Genomic DNA, 19,882 nt, shown 5'->3' with positions numbered 1-19,882 from the left:
CACGACACATTTTTTTTTCTTAATTAGTATTTGTGTCTTACTAAACAAACGTTTGTGTTTATCTAAACACACTTAAAATAAGATTATACAAAATTTACTTGAGTGGCAAAAAAAGAAAATACTGTTTCAAATTGCTACCTGATTTTAGAGAACATATATTTAACTATTATTAGGGCCACATCTGATATGGGATTTAGTATTAGGTGTGGCAAAATGGCTCGATAGCGCCACCTACAAACTTTCAATGATGTGCGCTGTACGCTATGTTTCACCTCCACATACGAAAATCGGTACACATGTGTAGCATGACAATACCTACAAAAAAGTCTCTTGGACCCATGCCCTAAACTCAACCGGAAGTCAGCCTTTTTGTTTTTTTCTCTTCAATTTTTGCTCAGTTTTTGCCATTCGTTCTTTAACTCCTCCTCCTAGAGACTTCATCAGATCTACTTAATATTCAGTTATTCTAATCTAAAGGCCCTGGCAATGCTAAATTGCGAAGCTTTTGAGTTTTCACTGCACGGCGTGGCCGTGACGGTCTGACAAATTTCGATGTTTCGCCGTGAAACAGGAAGTTGTTATAACTCAAACATACAATGTCCAATCTGCCCCAAACCTCTGTTTGATAACAGTCCCGGATTGAATACATCTACGTGTCAATATTCAGTTATAGTCATAGCACCACCTACTGGCAACAGCCAATTCCAGGTCTTTTACTTTAACAAACTCCTCCCAGAGATTTAATCAGATCAACATTATACTTAGTCAGTCTCAATCTAAAGGCCTTGGTGATATTCAATTACGAAGCTTTTGAGTTTTCGTTGAAGGGCGTGTCCGTGGCGGTCTGACAAAGTTCGAAATGAAACGAGTCACATCTTTGGGGCCTAAACATGCTCAAAAACTCATGAAATTTTGCACACATCTCAAAAGTGGGTAAAATTTACATCTGATACTGGTTTTAGAATTAATTGAGGCAAAATGGCTCGATAGCGCCACCTACGAAATTTCAATGAAGCAGCCATCATGCCATGTTTCACCTACACGTAAGAAAATCTGTAGGCATATGTCAACACATACAAAAAAGTCTCTTAGAACCATATCTAAACACAACAGGAAGTCAGCCATTGTGATTTTTTTGCTCAGTGTTTGCCATTTCCAGGCCTCATACTTAAATTAACTCCTAGAGATTAAATCAGATCCACATCATATTCGGTCAGTCTAATCTAAAGGCCTTTGCGATGCTAAATTACGAAGCTTTTAAGTTTTATTGAACGGCGTGTCCGTGGCGGCCTGGCATATTTCGATGTTTCGCCATGAAACAGGAAGTTGTTTATACAATGTCCAATCTGCTCCAAACTTCACATGTTTTATAAGAGTCCAGGCCTGAATACATCTGTATGCCAATATTCAGTTATAGACATAGCGCCACATACTGGCAACAGGAAATAACATGTTTTACACCGTGATACCCTCTTAACAACAAATAAGTGCTAAAAAATGCTAAAATAAATTGGAGTGACATTCCACTGGCACAGCAGCATCAACGTGCATGAGGGTGCGAGGGCCTATTTATCGCTGCTTGCAGCTTTAATTTATTATTATTATTATTATTATTATTATTATTATTATTATAGCCTATAACCCTAAAGGGTTAGTTCACTTAAAAAATGAAAATCCTTTCATGATTTACTTACATTTAAGCCATCCCAGATGTGTATGACTTTCCTTCTTCAGCAGAACCGAAGTGAAAAAAATTTATAAGCACATTTCAGCTCTGTGTGTCCATACAATGCAATTAAATGGGTGACATCAGGCTGCTGATGGCTGACCACCCCTTGAGTCGTGAGTTCAAATCCAGGGTGTGTTGATTTACTCCAGCCAGGTCTCCTAAGTAACCAAATTGACCCAGTTGCTAGTGAGGGTAGAGTCACATGGGGTAACCTCCTCATGGTCGCGATTAGTAGTTCTCGCCTCAATGGGGCACGTGGTAATTTGTGTGTGGATCACGGAGAGTAGCATGAGTCTCCACATGCTGTGAGTCTCCGTGGTGGCATGCACAATGAGCCACCTGATAAGATGCGTGGACCGATTGTCTCAAGAGGCGGAAGCAACTGAGGTGAGTAAACGCACCACCACAAGGACCTACTAAGTAGTGGGAATTGGGAATTCCAAATGGGGAGAAAAGTAATTATTTTATTTTTTTAAATCGCTTCCTGCATCACGTGAAGTTGGCACAATGGCACGTTCATATGAGAACTCAGAAAGACGTGCTTTGTATACAGTAGAGGAATGAACATCACACGAGAGTTAGGTCATTTCAAACAACAATTCAGCGCTGGCTGAAGCAACAATTTAAAGATAAAACTTTAAAAAAAAATTATTGCACCAACCTATCGGTTTGCCTCAGACTTACTGGTGATCTTACGCTTGATTAAAATTCAGAGGTTACATGCATGCATCTCCATGTCTAAGTTACTGGAATTAAATGGAATCGATCCCTTAGGATGAATGCCAGGCAAAGATATAGTTGTTCCTCTTTGCTCCAGTTGCTCCAAACTGGAATCGCCAGATCAATTAAGCTGAGTAAGTACTTTGGCGTGTGAAATTCCAGCTCGGTCGCTTGAGTGCACATCGGACAGATGGAGTGTAAGAGGGTCCTACCAATGACAGTGACTAGTCTATGAAGGTTTCAGGATCGAACAACCATTACTTACCATCAGATTGTCTTCGATTGATCTCCAGATCTCGTGTAAACCATATAGCCATAACCAAAGTTTATTGAAAGGAATTTTTCAGCCCAAATTTTAATTTCTGTCTTAAATTATGCCCTATGCACTGAAGAGCCAAAACATTATGGCCACTCCAGGTGAAGTGAATAACATTGATCATCTCCTGACAAGGCCATACAGTAAGTCAAGGACTGGGTAGATTAGATTGGATAGTTCAAACAATCAGTTCTCGTAGTCAACATGTTGAATGCATGAGAAATGAACAGGAGTAAGATTATGGCCAGACGACTGGGTCACAGCATCTCTGAAACGACAAGGCTTGTGGGGTGCTCCCGATCACCAGTGGTTAGGCTCATCGTGTATATATACAGGATGTATATATTTTAGCTAGTTCCGGTCCTCAAATCTGATTGGATGAGTGGCATTCCAAGAGTGTGGATATATAGTCCAAAAACACTGGGATGCAAAACTATTTGTATCACTCCAGTTCTCTGTGTTTGTGGCTTTCCAAATGGAGGTGGGGATTTTGATTCGCTCTGTGACCATTTCTGGAGATTCTATATATCACCATCTAGTAGGTGGTGACAAATGAGGGTCTTGAAGTGAACGAGAAAGATTCGTTCAGAAACACTGATTTGTTTACGAAACACCACTAGTGCAGTGAGTGAAGCTGTGCTTGATGTTTTGGCCTCTTTTGAAACTATTTTCACTGACAGAGAAGAAATGCAAGAACTAACTGGTCAATTTTAGTCTGAAACATAATGTATTTAATATTAATGACTTATTTGTTGAACTGTTGTATAAAAGTGTAACATTTGCAGCACGAAGCCGAGAAAATGCAGATACAAAGAAGACACAAAGAAGATGAACTCCATACAAAACAACAGCACTATTGCTTGTGTTATTTTGCTTCATAATATATTTCACTTAACATAAACTTAGCATTTTTTAATACTCAAATTAAGGGAGAAGAATTTTGTTAATTTCAAGCAGAGAGCCCTGTATTTTTAGTTTTCATGCTCTCTGCAAAAAAAATTAAATAAATGAAATTTACAGTCCAGCTGCACCTGGGCTACACTTTCCTGACCAGAAATTCATGAGCGATGGCATGTCTTGCTGTAAAGTTTCAGCACGGAACACCACTCCTCCCATAATATGAACAATTCCATTCATCACCCTTCACATCCCTCGCTCCGCTCCCGCCCCACCCGCAACTCCACAGCCCCAGGCATAGGGAGTCAGAGACAGAGAGCAAACAAATTCAAGGCAGCACCACCAACCAAACAGTACTTACCCTCCTCCTGAGTCTTGCCCGGACTAGACAGAGAGTTTCCTCTCCCTGAAGCCAGACAGTGCTGGGCCCCCTGGGAGCACTGTTGTTGCTGAGCATTTAGATAGATTGAGGTAAAAAGAATGTGTGTGTGTGTGTGTGTTGGGGTGTTGATTCACAGCCAAAATTCTTGGAGAGAGAATGGCCTTGTCATGTTCATTTTGTGTGGAGATTATTTCTCTATATACCTCTTTCGAAGTCCCTATCTCACTTAAAGGGATAGTTCACCCAAAAATGTATTTTTTCGTCATCATTTACTAACCACAATATTGTTCCAAACCCATATACTTTTTTTGTGGAACACAAAAGAAGATGTTATGCAGAATGTTAGCCTCAATTACCATTCATTGTATTGTATGCAATTAAATGTAATGGTGACTGAGACAAACATTCCGCCTAACATCATTTTTGTGTTCCATGGAAGAAAGTATTATTATTTCAACCTAAACATTTTTTGCTTGAAAAGTGTGTTTGCACATGAGGACCCATTGAAAAGTATTGTTACAGTCACACAAATGAAGAGAGATAATGTAATAGTCCTCCCAATGCTAAAACAATGAACTAATCCACCTCCTTTCCTGATTGGTGAGTCAGTTTGACACAGCAATGGACACTTGACACACACTCCATCCCTTCCACACACACACACACACACACACACACACACACACACACACACACACATGTTGTGTTTCCATGTTTTATGGGGACTTTCCATAGACATAATGGTTTTTATTCTGTACAAACTTTATATTCTATTCCCTAAACCTAACCCTACCCCTAAACCTAACCCTCACAGAAAACCTTCTGCATTTTTACCTTTTCAAAAAACATAATTTAGTATGATTTATAAGTTGTTTTCCTCATGGGGACCAACAAAATGTCCCCACAAGGTCAAAAATTTCGGGTTTTACTATCCTTATGGGGACATTTGGTCCCCACAAAGTGATAAATACACGCCACACACACACACACACACACACACACACACACACACACACACACACACACACACACACACACACACACACACACACACACACACACACACACACATGTTGGTCTACCTATCATTATGAGGACTTTCCATAGACATAATGACTTTTATACTGTACAAACTATAGATTCTATCCTCTAAACCTAACACAACCCCTAAACCTAACCCTCACAGAAAACCTTCTGCATTTTTACATTTTCAATAAAACATTGTTTAGTATGATTTTTAAGCGATTTGAATTATGGGGACACTAGAAATGTCCTGATAAATCACATTTATAGCATAATACCCTTGTAATTACTAATTTGTAACTTACAAAATTGTCCTCGTAAATCACAAAAACACGCACACACACACACACACACACACACACACACACACACACTCACACTTAAGTTGAGCAAGATAGCAAGCCACTTTCGCGCTTCATTAAAGCGGTAATGACAGAATAGTCACCACGCTTGAGATGCTTGATTGCTCGGAGAATGAATCATAAAAAAGGCACTCTTGGCCTCACATGTAGGCACGATCATACGCACACTATCTCACACACAATATATCATGACTGTCATAGCAAAATATGGGGCAAAACGTGTATCTCTCATTGGGTGGGAGTTTTCATGCAGTGCACTACACACTCAGAATGTTAAAGGGATAGTTCAACCAAAAATGATGCTTATTACTTACCACTCACATGTTTTGCCAAACTCTTATTATATACTTCATTCTTCAGTGGAACAAAAAAAAAAAGATATATACTGTATCATATTTAAGACTATATTGGCCACTCTTTTCTTTATGAGAAAGTGAATGGTGACTGTGGCTGTCAAGCTCCAAAATGACATAAAAGCACCATGAAAGTAATCCATACTAATTGTGTGCTTAATTTCTCAAGTCTTCTGAAGCCATATGATAGCTTTGTGTGAGGAACAGACCGATATTTAAGTCTTTATTCACTGAAAATCTTGACATCCGCTTAACTGTACCTGGCACATTCATCATAGATGTAGCAATGTATTTAATTAATTGATTGATCCAGTCCACAAAACCAGTCTGAATGATTCACTGATGAATTAGACTGATTAAGTTATTTTATTCAACTCAATTAGTTGATTAAATCTTCACTCAGATGGGAGCAGATTATCAATGAATAACAACTTAAGTTTTGTTCTGTATCTCACACAAAGCAATTGTATGACTTCAGAAGACTTAGAATGTAGCGCACAAGTTGTGTGGACCACATTTATTTTTTTTGATAAAATTTGTATTAATGTTTGGACCACTTTTATAATAATAATATGGTGCTTTTGTTACATTTTGGAGAGCTACAGTCCCCATTAATTTCGTTTAATGGAAAAAAAGTGCCCAGTGTCCTCTTAAAAATGTATGTTCGAAAAAAGAAAGTCATATGTGTTTGGAACATGAGTAACATGAGGGTGAGTAAATTATGAAAGAATTTACATTTTTGGGTGAACTAATTCTTTAATGTGTCTGAGCTCTTTTGAAGTGCATTAATGCAGAAACTGGGTGTCCATTTCTCTTCTGCATCCAAGACATCATGTTCGTTTCTCAAGAGAGAGTATTCTTTGCCTCTTAAAACTGGAACACAACACAGCTGGGTGTCCTAGGGGCTGGACCAACATGCCAAAATGAAGCATGCATCTCACACACATACACGCACGCACACACAATAAACACACTATATTTTTGTAGACGTGTTACAGAGTCGTCATGTCACCACTGACAATCCTCTGCCTCATCTTCACTGTCGACATCAAATAATCTTTCACACCAATGACAACAAAGGAACAGAGTTACTGCTAAACACCCTATGTACCTTAGATAAGGGATAGTTCATCCAAAAATTTAAATTATGTTATCATTCCTCCCAGGGAGGGGGTGGGGTGTACGTCATGCCGGGGGCTCCCCAGCCTGAGAGAACGAGGGAGGAATATGACAGGGCGGAGGGTGGGGCCGGGCTGTGATGATACACACCCGCCACCTAATCAGGCTAATCAAGCCTCAGAGAGGGATAAAGGCAGAATGGAGACTGCAGTGGGACAGAGAGAGAGATTTACGGGCAGCTGTCCGACTCCTTTGTGTGTTTGTCTTTTCTAATATGAGTTTCATATTAAAATCTTTTTTATATTGTCAGGCCGGTTCTCGCATCCTCATTTCCCATTAATCCCTTTACAGATACGTTTTGCTTTCAGAACAATAGCTCACTTGCCTGGTGTAAATAAATAGTTACCGCTGAGATTATCAAGATGGCATACAGGCACTTTACAGGTACTTACGGTGGCACTCAGTCATTGTTTTCCTCATTACACATTTGTTCTCAATTAACTTATCTGTAATTTTGAAATATATGAATAAAATCGACCACTCACATTAGACAAAGACTCTGTTTTAGTAACTTTATAAAAGTTGTTTTTTTCTGCATGGACAGGATCTGTCTGTTTATCTGTCTGTCTGTCTGTCTAACTGTCTGTTTGTCTTTTTATCTGTTTGGAGGAGGTTTGGCACAGGGATTAAAAAGGAAAATTAAAAATGTCAATTATTGTCAAAAATGTTGCAGACCCCTGTTGTACACCCTGCTGAAAAGACCAACTAAAACCAGACTGGTTTTAGCTGGCCGCACAGCCTTGCCAAGTTGGTCAGTTAGCTGGTTTCAGAGGGGTTTTGAACACTTTTTAGCTGGTCAGGCTGGGAGACCAGCTAAGACCAGCCTGACCAGCTAAGACCACCCTGACCAGCTAAGATCAGCATAACCAGCCTGACCAGCTAAAAAAAAGTATTCAAAACCCCCTTATAACCAGCATGACCAGACTGGGCAACCAGCTAAAACCAGTCAAACAGCTTAAGCTGGTTTTAGCTGGTCTTTTCAGCAAGGCAGAATTGCTTTGGCTAAATGGCTTTTTCAATGGCTTTGCAATGTTAACATCATGAAGTATGTACATACAGTAATGTGGTAGCCTATCATACACGTTTTTGCAGGCATAAAACAAAACACACCATCTCTCTACCAACCAAGGGGTCCTTGGCCTGATAATGGTTGAAGACCCCTGATCTAAGCTGTTGTTTTCAGAAGGTGCCTTGATAGAAATGATATATATAACCATAGACCCTCAAGGTAAAGGCCATACCATCTGTGTGCTACCCTTCATGTGGAGTTGGGCATTGATTGGATATATGGAGAGGGGACTCTTGGCCGCTTGTTGCCATCCGCTGGTCCGTGAAATGCTGATGGCACGTGACTGCAATAATGGAGAGCCAGGAGCATTTTTTGCAGACAGTAAGACCAGAGAGAGATGAGTTAAAAATAAATCAGTTGCCAGAGGGGGCTGATTTCCACAGTTATTCCCTTCCTTTGGTTTATCTAACAAAAAGATGTGTTTTGTCTCCACGCAAAGTGACAACATCAAAGGCAATCAGAACATATTAAATGTTTATTGTCAATATGACATCATATTACATAAGTAATTGATGCACGTTAATACAAAGAACAAATGTCTGTCTAAATGTTTGTTAAACCTAACCCTGATGTCTAACCCCTTACCCAAACCCTAAACCTAATAAAGTGTTGGATAGGAGGCCAGCTAATATTTGATACCTGTATTGTATCGATTAGAAATTCTGTCTGTTGTTTAGTTGATTGTCTTTGGGAATAAAATTCACACAATATCCTTCACGGTCTGGTCACCTTGTCAGGTTGAGGTTCTACCTGATGGGACCGTGGAAGTATTGGCCAGCCTTCGTGTTTTGTGTTCACCCTTTGTGTGAGCGCACGGGTCCGGTTGTTTTGGATCACCCTGCGCGTGTTACCGCCATGCACTCTCTGGTGATGTCATGATCCGGTCAACTGGTCAGGTTTTGTCTGACAAGGACCATGACATAATCGTCCACTATCTGTCTTGTGTTTGCACGTTTGTGTTTTTTGTGGGCTGTGACATCACTGGAGGACACACAGCGGCAAATCGCGCACAGCGATAACCTGCTGCCGTGCGCCCTCTGGTGATGTCACGGTCATGGCACCTTGACAGGTTGTGTGTTTGCTTGTGGAGGACCATGGCATCATCGTCCCGGGTCTGTTTTGTCAAAGCGTATTTACGTTTTGCCCTTAATGTGTTTCAGGTGTCGTTGGCATGCTGAATCAGCGTTTCCATGGGATCCCTTATTGTTTCCATCGGAACGGTGATCATAATAACCTTCAGCTGCGAACAACACCTGCCCTGTGTTTGTTTCTCTTATTTAAACCCCCACGTGTGTCATGTCCAATGTCGGATCATTGTGGTGTATCGTGACTGTTCACTGTCTGCTGTCATGTCTGATGCTTTCTCTCTTGTGTAGTTGGAACAAGTTTGTGTGTCTGCAGGTTGCATGTCTATTGAGGTGTCTATCTGCTTGCATTCACTCTCATCAGTTGGAGCCCAGGACTGTGGAGGAGGATTCCTCCGCATCTCGAGAGTCGTCTGGGCTTTGCTGCTTTGAGTTTGAAATGGAACTTTTGCGTTTTGATGAATAAATCTTATTGAATGATTTTCCTCTGCTTTTGGGTCCTGTCTTCCCCGCACCGTGACAATATCACACGAGTTCACCATCACTTACAAATTATTGCAAGTTGCCATGAAACTATGGTGTCTGATGTCATCAATCATTCTTAGTTTTTTCTCCTTTCCTCCAACCGCCAGGCTACATTTTGGCCCAAGTTTCACTAAATAATCAATTCCTGATGTTTTAAGGGATAGTTCACCCAAAAAAATGTATCTCATCATTTACTTAGATGTGTATATATTTATTTCACAAATGAAGATTTTCTGAAGTGGTTAAATATTTTATTCCTTTTTTACGATAAATTCTCCTCCCTGCCAGTAAGTAGCAATATGCAATAAGAAAGTGGAGATTTATAGTTAAAAAGGACTTACATTTTGATCTGTTTCTCACCTACTCCTATCATATCACTTCTGAAGACATGGATTTAACCACTAGATTGGCCACCATTCACTAGCATTGTATGGATCTACAGAGCTGAGATATTCTCCTAAAAATCTTCGTTTGTGTTCAGCAGAAGAAATAAATTCATAGACATGGGATGGCATGACGGTGAGTTAATGATGAGAAATTTGTCAGTTTTTGGGTGAACTTTCCCTTTAAGATTATGTACCACCTGACATTGTTTCTAATTGACTATTATTTTTCACTCTGAAATCCATCAGTTTATGGAAGTAAAATGGGTTATGAACGTTGTTTCATGTTTAATTTAATACACAGCTATGAGGATTTGGATTTTGGACCAATGGGATTTCACGTGGGTGGGACTACCCTGCACAACAGACTGAAATAGAAACCAAAAAACCTACAAAATGTTCTTTATCACATTGCATGTGATAGGGACACAGTGTAAGAGTGTGGAGGACTCTAAATGGCATTGAATCAAACACCATTAGGCCAGTGGGAATTCAGCAGAATTAATCAAACATGTCGACATACAAAAGTTGCTGATGAATTATGGCCAAAGATTAAATGCGCACCATGAACAGTTTTTGTGCCGCATATCAGAATGGAAGAAGCTGTCCTCAGGTTTTCGTGGTGCAAACGCTGCCTTCACAGTATCTCTCTCAGTAGTCTGTGCTGTCAAAAACATTTGCACGCCGTACCGAAATGTCCTGAGTCATTTCAAACCACTGAGTGTAATTAGAGGGGACTGTGAAAACATCAAGGCCAACATGGCCGACTATCACCATAGCAACCCCTCAAGGTTTGAAAAAAAGGATATTTACAGTCACAACAGCTGTAGAAATAAGCTGTGATTAAGCATGTGTTTTGGGCATGTTCTTTATCTCGGTTCATCTGCGAGACGCACAGGGGGTGCTTATTTTTGAGACCTGAGGGGGTTGAAAAGGAAGGACATAATCTGTAAATTTGAGCTGGAAGAGTGAGCTGTTGGATTAGTGAGTCGCACTGCGCAAGCAGGACAACCTCCCCTCCCTCCTTGTCGTCGAGAGTGACCTTACACTGTCGAGCTAAGTGAACATTTCCACAGGGTTGATTCAGGGCACATACAGATTTTTCGATGCAATATTTGCCTTGTTGTCTCCTCAAGAGCAAAAGAGAGTTGGAAATGGACAGGGCCCATCAAGCCAAGTGCCGTGGGTACCTGTGCCATTGAGGCTGGCAGCAAAAATAAAAGAAAATTCACTTTTATCACTCCACACACAAAGCCTTCGACATGCCTCATTTAATGCTGCTGCAAAGTTATAAAAGTGCTGCTTCCATTGCAGACATTTCTATTTAACTGTATATCTCTATATCGCAATGATCTCCCTGCAAATTACATTTTAGAGATCGGCCCCTGGGCATCGTGCAAAGCTCACTTGGCGAACATTTTAAGATTTATGAAGATGTGTTAAATGCACTGTGTGGTGCAAAGATTTTATTTTAAAGAAACTATTACAAAGACAAAAACAGATATTATAAGGGGATGAAACTGAATATTTATGCACCATTAAACTAACAGTTTACCTAAAAGAAAAATTCTCTGAACATTTACTCACCGTCATGTTGGTTTAAACCCATGTGACTTTCTATCTTCTGTGGAACTCAAAAAGGAGATGTTATATAGAATGACAGCCTCAGTCACCATTCATTTTCATTGCATGGAAAAAAATAGATGCAATGAAAGTGAATGGTGACTGAGACTAACATACTGCCTAACGCAGTTTTTACATTTCACAGAAGAACGAAAGTAATAAGGGCATAGGCGTAATTTTAGGTAGGGATAATAGGAACATGTTGCTATCAACTTTCAGGAAATCTGAAATGTCCCCATTAACATTTAGATGTTTTTGTTTTCTATTAAATGTCCTTGGCACAGTATAATTAATAATGTGTAAAATACTTTCCTACCTGTTGCATAAACGGTGTTGTCAAGTGGTACCTGTAACTTTTCTCAGCGCTGTTAAAGGTCGCCAATCGTCATTTGTAAGATTGTTTTTTACATTATTTTCTGGAGATTAAGTGAGGCGATACAGAAGCAAAACTAAGCAATGTGCTCTCACAAGACAACAAAACACCCAAATGGCATGAGCACATTGCTTAGTTTTGCTTCTGTACGAGAGAATACGTAGCAACAGCAAACAAAGCAATGCCACTCATTCTTACACTAAATGAAACCTGAGCGTACATCGCAAGTGCATGCTGCCAAGATGACATAAGCAATGCATCCACGTCAATAACAGACAGACATGGAGCACGAGTGTCCAGATCCGTAAACAGACCAAAACCGAACCAGACAGAAAGTCGGGATCCAGACACCATACTCCAGACACGACAGGGAATACAACCGAAACTGCATGCTCACACAAAGACAGACAACGAAACAGAAGACAGACATGGGACGATGATGCCATGGTCCTGTCAGACCAAAACCCAGACTGACAATGTGACAGGACCATGACATCTTTTCAAAGTTTTCTACTTTTTTAAGTATAAAATAAATTATAGTGCTTATACTTTTACTTTACATAATATTTCTGAATTTTTGGGATGTTTTTTGGGAAGAAGAAATCAGCAAGTTATAAGCACTAAATCTGTTTATAAACTAAAACTTGCTGTTCGAGGCACGACGGAAGCCCGCAGGGCACAGCATCATGAGCACAGCAGCGTGCATAATCTGCCACCAAGACTTTCTGCCCTGTCACTACACAAGAACTGTAACACTGTGATTTTCTGCATATTTATTTTTATTTTTGAAAGGAGCCGTTCATTCAGGTACGAGGGAACCGTCTGAAAATGTTTAACCACTGATTAAACTTCACTTGTTTTTAAGGTAGGCAATGTTTTAACTTTGTCAAACATTAACAAAATGTAGTTTGACATATATTTGGGGAAATCTTGTTTACTAACTACTATATGTCTAAAACAAACTTAAAAAAACCTTAGAATGGTTCAATGCCAATAGTGTCGGAAATCGGGGCAAAAATACCACCGAAATTGACAAAAAATATCCCCAAAATTCAAAATATGGGTCAAAAAGTACCCATGCAATGATTTCCCATGTTTTATTAATGATGTAGGAAATGATAACAGTTTGCTTGATAATCTCATTCCATATCTGGAGGATCAATTTCATTTATGATATTGTATTATATTAGTTTTTTACAGTATGTTAACTTAATAGCCAAAATACTTGGATATTCGTGAATGAGAATAAACCTGAAATTTCTATTTAAATAAATGTTTTTGTTTGTCCAAGAATCCTCTTGCAGCAATGCAGGTCTTTGGTATTTATAATCTGCTAGTTTAGGACCTGTGAGGAGTCTGTTTCTCAAACTAGAGACTGTGATTTACTTGTCTTTTTGTTGTACATCTGGACATCCACTTCCCTCTATATCCTGGTTATAGATTATTTTTTTTTAAAACAGTAATGCATGGAATAGCCTTCATCTCTAACAATAAACTTTAGGAGAAAATAGAATTTCAGGAGAAATATGTTTATTTTTGCCTATTTTTAAAACCAACATTTTACTTGCAAATGTAAAGCAACTTTTAAGAACTCAATACCTCAGCAAATGTGGACAAAAAACACGGTATTGTTATTTCTGCATTGTAGCTCAACCGTTTTCAATTGTTCTAACAATACTAAAATTCTCTTGAGTACCAAATAGGCACTTTATAATGCTTTTGTGAGGATTAGGTGATTAGGTATTTGTTTGCCATCACAAGAAGATAATTGAATAAAATACCACTTAAAATAATTATTTTGAACCGTAATTATAATTTGTACTGATTTTGGCAGTATTTTTGATAAACTGAACTCAACCTTGGACAAAGGAATCCTAGAGATGGAAAGTGTGGCATAAGTCCACCCTCAGGCCAAGCTTGAAGCCAGCCAGGCAAAAATTTGAGAAGACTGCATCAATCTGTGAAGTTCTCACTTGTGAGTCAGCTCCACACAAGGGCCAATATGCCAGAATTTCGCCCTTCTTTTGTCCTGATTACCGTGGGTCCAACTCGCAAAGTAGGCCAAAGATACAAAGATGTGACCTACTTATCAGTATGTTTTCGAAACAGAGCAAATATACTAGCGGGCCGCTTGCTGTTATGTTTACTTGTGACTGAGTCATGATCTGGAATTGGAACCAATGCAATAAAAGGGAGAACAAATGAGACAACAGGCAAATCAAACTCAACAGATCTGACAATCAGATAATACAAACAAACAAAAAAGAAAGAATGTCCTGTTTATCATTCCAAATAACAATTATGAATCATACCATTTAATGTTACATGCATCAAATGCAATATTATATTAGCTAAATGTTGTTGCTAAAGGTCAACTGATATATCTGTTTTACCAATTAATCATGCCAATTGTTGCGTAATTAGATTTATTCCTCTTTGTTCCTCTGTGGCCAAAACCCTTTATCTGATGAATAAAAATACAAAAAGCTTAATTCCTTAAATATTTAAATAAAGAGCATTTTAATGGATCTAAGACACTGTCAACATCACTGTTTCTGGATTAATTGATCCTTATTAATGTGAGATGTTATTTAAAAAAATACACATACGACAACTGACAAGAGATCACTGATGGTTATTGATGAATGATGATCTACTGTATATAAATTACTGCTCATACAGTATTTATTAGCCTATTTGATGATGTTTACTTTATAGGTTTTTTATTGAAATACATTACAGATTATTGTAATAGTGCATGTTTTTGTCAAGGGTCAGTCAAGGAGGACCAAGAGAAAAAGAGATAATTATTAGTCCTTTATTGAAATCCAAAAATTTAGGAAAAAGTCAGCACAAAAACAGCACTAAGATGAGAAGAGGCAAACGGCAGCCGAAGCATGGGATTGAGGGGAAAGATCCATCCTGGAGACGTCAGCTGTTAGCGGTAGGGCAAAGGTAAACTCCACAGCCATTGTGAGGATAGACACAAAGAAGAAACCTGCACCATCCATGGATGAGAAAGGGCGGATGAGCCCCGGTGCCAGAGAATACTCAATGTATTTATCTATGGCCTCCCGCTCAGGACCAGACAAGGAGTAAAGCTGGCCACGTGGCAGAGACGTTCCTGGCAGTAGATCCACCGCACAGTCATACGGGTGATAAGGCAGGAGAGATCCGGTTCAAGACATGCTGAACACCCCTGCCAGGTCGTGGTAATCGGCCGGTAATTGTACCCACCAGTATGCCCCTTTCTAATGTTGAGCGGAGGCTTTTACTGGACATGCGTTAGAAACATTTCTGGATTTGGCACAATACATACAGAGCCCCAGCATGACCCAAAGTTGCCCCTCCTCCTTGGATAGGAAAATCTAACCGACCTGCATGGGCTCCATTTCAGGAGGCTCCCACAAGGATACTGAGGGACCCTTAGTCATTGCCCCACGCAGGCTGCCGAGGCGCATGGTAGACGGCAAAGAGTCAATCGTTCTTTCACATGATTTATTTACATTTTTCAACATAACAATTCTTTAAGGTAAATGAAAATTAGAAGTTTGCTTCAATAGTCTGTAGTAATTTACGGAATTACAGTACTGTAATGAGAAAAAAAGGTAGAAACTAAAAGTACATACTGTAATTCGAACAAATAATTGAGGGGCTAATCCTGCCTCTCTCTAGCATCAGGCCACAGGTTTCCATCAGCATCACATCTAATGTTCTCTCTTGCCATGCACCTGGGGAAGAACCTTCTGGAGTGCCTTATCCATCCCTGGCAGTCCTCTGGACTCGTGTCCTCACATCCGGCACGCATCCAAAAGAGACATTTGGTCATGTGGGTGGTGATCAAACACTTTCAACTCCTCTATTGGGTTGAGGAAGGTGAATATGCAGGCAGGTACAAAACCATAAATCTGCGATGTGCTGCAAACCAATCTGTGACAGCTGCAGAGTGGTGAAAAGCAACGTTATCGCAAACTATGACAAAAACTTGGGGGTTTCTTATTGGCCCCCCTGTTCTGCTGGCACTAGCTGCATAGAGCTGTTCTAGGAAAGCTATAAGCCTTTCTGTGTTGTATGAGCCAATGAGTGGTGTGTTGAGAAGCAAACCATCATTGGCCATTGCAGCACACATGATGATATTTCCCCCCCTTTGGCCTGGAACCTCCACAGTGGCCCTTTGACCTATAACATTCCTTCCTCTGCGCCGTGTTTTGGCAAGGTTAAATCCAGCTTCATCGATAAATACAAATGAATGTGGTGTTTCCAGTGCTTCCACCTCCATTACTCTCTGAAAAACAGTAAGTGCACAGTTTTACTGTAGTAATGCTAGTCTTTTTTTTACTGATAATATTTTTTATAGCTGTGTATGTAACCTCAGACGTCTTACCTGGACATATTGGTATCTTTGCACTTTTGCTCTTTGATCTAGCCGTGTTTGAAAGGCACAAGGCTGAAATCTATTCTGTTTTGAATGTGTGGTTCACAGTTTTGACAGCAGTGTGTTAGCATTTGAACAAAGTGCTGTAAATCCACAGTGTTGTGCAGGTTGTGGTTAAAGTCATGGGATAAGTGTGTAGAGTTTTGAAAACTGTGTTCAAGCAATGAAAAATGAACTAGAGTTTGGTCCACATGAACTGCTGCTGTGCAGACTGTAGTTAGAGTTTTGCACATGTAGCTCCAGTTGTGCTCACTGTCGTTTAGCAATCGAAAAAAACTGCAATCAGTCAACATACGTTAATACATTAAAAGTTGTGCACATCAGCATTATTTAATGTATAATGAACTGACCTGTATTAACTGTATTTTTTACAAAATTAACATTAACCAAGATTAATAAATGCTACTAAAAATACTGTCCACCTGATGCATTTATTAATGCTAACAAATAAAAACTTATTGTAAAATGTTACACTAAAATAATATTATTTACATGGAATGCATTTAAAAATAAAAAGTTCATCCGTACCTGCTTGTGCTTGTGTGACAGCCGAAAGGTGTACACCCCTAGTGAGTCATTGTAAGGGAACAACGAATGGTACAGAGTGAAGAGGAAATACAGACGTTATTTTGAATTTGTTGAGTGTAAAAAACAAAAACATGCCTCTTAAAAGTGCTTGTAGGGGTTTCAAAAAGTAACATTAAATCAAAAAGTAATTAGTAATTTGATCAACTTTTCCATGAAACAATCTTTGAATCTGTAATCTGTAATGGATTCATTTTTTGAGTAACTCACCCCAACACTACAAAAATGTTGAAAATCTTCCTAATCTAATAGAATTGATTCAACTGATCAGCTCGTTAGTAGAAGATACATGACCTGAATCGGGTGCATCAGATAAGAGCAAAATCCAAAATGTGGAGTGTTGGCAGTATTGCAGGACCAGGATTGGGAGATACTGATGTAACAGCACAGGGTGCTCAAACAACACTGACTTTCCCTACTTAGTGAATTCCCCAATGAGTGTATAACACAGAATATTCAGAGTGGCAAGCTGTGTTCCCCCACAAGCTGCTGATAACCCAGGGCTGAAGATAGACGAGACTTTCAACCGAGAGCCGAGCATTCTGGGATGGCAGGAAACAGTGGTAATGACTGATAACAGATGAAGTGATAACAGGGCCTCTCTGACAGACTGAGATAAAGAAGAGCAAAAGAGAGAGAAAGCGAAGGAAAGTGTGTAAAAGCGGTCCTCTCCAGGTGAGATCCCATTTTAGGGCATCTTCCTAATTAAACCCGCTCTGTTCCACAACCTCAGGGAATCGATGTACAAATTTGTTTAGATAAATCATTTGAAGCATTTCCTTGGCTCGCCCATTTGTCTTTCCAATGTGTAACATTCAACTTTCCATCTCGGTTAACAGACTGAACAGAATTTAGAAAGAGTCTAAAATTAGCTATGTTTTCATCCAAGTTGTGAATTTAATTTCTGTGAAAAATCTGAAAAAAAATCTGCGAATAAAGCAGAGTTTCCATCCCATGTGTTTAAGAGAACAAAATCTTTACTTTTGGGGAATTGGCAAAATAGAAAATGGAAATTGAAGCCAATGTGCCACTTTTACTGTAATAAATTACTTGCGGTTTAGATCGTGCAGACAAAAACGGTCTAATGAACTTTATGTTTGCTAGCGTTCACCTGAACATGCCTATGGCTGGAAGCGAGCTCTGGTAATAGTAGTCAATCATTTGGATGACATGCTTTGGCTCAGGCTTTTTAGAGTAACCAGAGCATTATTTGAGATGCTTTGCAGAGATATTGATGATATTGTTCAACAAATTTTGTATTCATATGGCTTCTTGAGGCAAAGCCTCATTACTTTTTTGATGCCAATCTGTATATAAATTAGGACTGTCAATCAGTTAAAATTTTTAATTAAATTTATTACATCATATGCCGATTAATTAATCAACTTATTTGAAAATAACTTCATATATCAATATTTCCAGAGAAAGGCCTGCAAATAAAAAATTATTAAATATATTGTGATTAAATAATTTAAATTAATTATTTATATGATATATAATAAATGTAATAATTAATATAATTAAAAGTGTATTTGCTATACATTTTAAATGTAATGACTATAGCAATAACAGTAAATTATGCATAATAACAAGCAACCATCCCTAAACCAAACCATGTTGTTAATTAATCTTACTCAGTACTTATGTGTAATTACACTGTAACAAGGACACTAAAATAAAGTTTAACCGAATTCGTCACTCTGTCCGAGATAGATGTATTATAAGGGCTTTTCTAAGGACGCGTATGTACACATGCGTCAGAATCTTTTGAAACGTCACATTTGAAAGCGTCATGTAGTTAAATGTAGTTTTAATCGTAGAAAAACATGTTTCGAGATCTCGGCGTTGCACACCGTCAAGCTGTGTTGAATTGCAAGAACGCGTCGTCAACTTGTGCTTTCAGTAAAGTGTGATTTGTTGTCTGTACAGCATTGCTTGTAGAGCTGGAGTTGCACTTACTGCCCCCTGCTGACTGCTACAATGATAGGAAAATTCCTTTCTACGGTCGGGGTGAATAATTGATTGTGTTAATTTTGAATTATTATGTTTATATAATTAATCGCTCTGAATAAACCAATTCAATCAACAGCCCTAATATAAATTCTATAGGAATATATTCGATAAATGTGTTTCCATCATTGTTTATGTGCATGTCTTCTGACTGAATAAAAAATGTATCCATCCCAAGCAAGTGTATATGTTTTTTTTTCTGTGAATTTTGGAAGCATCTCTCCTTTAGAGTGATTGGCTTCCCATAAAACTCATACAATATATGTGTAAATGACTCAATAATCAACTAAATAAATACATATACTATCATATTAATCTCTTGTTATAATAGCTAGCTCGCTAGTTAAATAGATCACAACATGAAGGATATAAGCAGATACAAGTGTTCAAATATAAAGCAGATGTCACATATGCATCGGATATAGAATCATATTTGTTTTTGCTGTTTACAGATAAAAAAAATGTCCAATCTGTGCAAGATGTCTGTGAAAATGTCAGTTGACAGTGTAAATCCTTCTCAGAGCCACGCAGTGTGTGTTGGTATCCAAAGACATCTGCAGGCAAACACTTTCAGAATACACATGGCAATCACCACATTCCCAGCTAGAACAATTGTTCTGACAATGCTGAACGGTTCTCCAGCAGTTACAAGCAAACTCTCAGGCATGTGAATTATGGAGGCCAAGTTTTCAGATGCGACACCACTTTGTTTCATCATGTTTTGGTCTCTTATGGGCTGTCAGCTCTTGTGCGGCAATCCTGTTGTCTTTACTGGGATTTCAGAATGCTAAGTGGCCATGCACAGTTGACGTAAATGGGCGAGGAAGAGGATG

General features: G+C 39.0%; 1 long non-coding RNA gene across 1 annotated transcript in view; it reads left to right on the top strand.

Annotated features, from left to right (window-relative positions):
* Nucleotides 1-16,253: 16,253 nt before the first annotated feature.
* The window catches only part of LOC127637824 (uncharacterized), a 43,195-nt gene continuing 39,566 nt past the window's right edge, over nucleotides 16,254-19,882 (top strand). The window contains exon 1 of the long non-coding RNA XR_007969781.1: nucleotides 16,254-16,314. This is a non-coding gene — a long non-coding RNA (uncharacterized LOC127637824). The remainder of the gene's footprint in view (nucleotides 16,315-19,882) is intronic.

The sequence above is a fragment of the Xyrauchen texanus genome, chromosome 45 (assembly GCF_025860055.1).
Source record: "Xyrauchen texanus isolate HMW12.3.18 chromosome 45, RBS_HiC_50CHRs, whole genome shotgun sequence".
Lineage (NCBI taxonomy): Eukaryota > Metazoa > Chordata > Actinopteri > Cypriniformes > Catostomidae > Xyrauchen > Xyrauchen texanus.
This window is presented reverse-complemented; position numbering and strand designations above follow the sequence as displayed.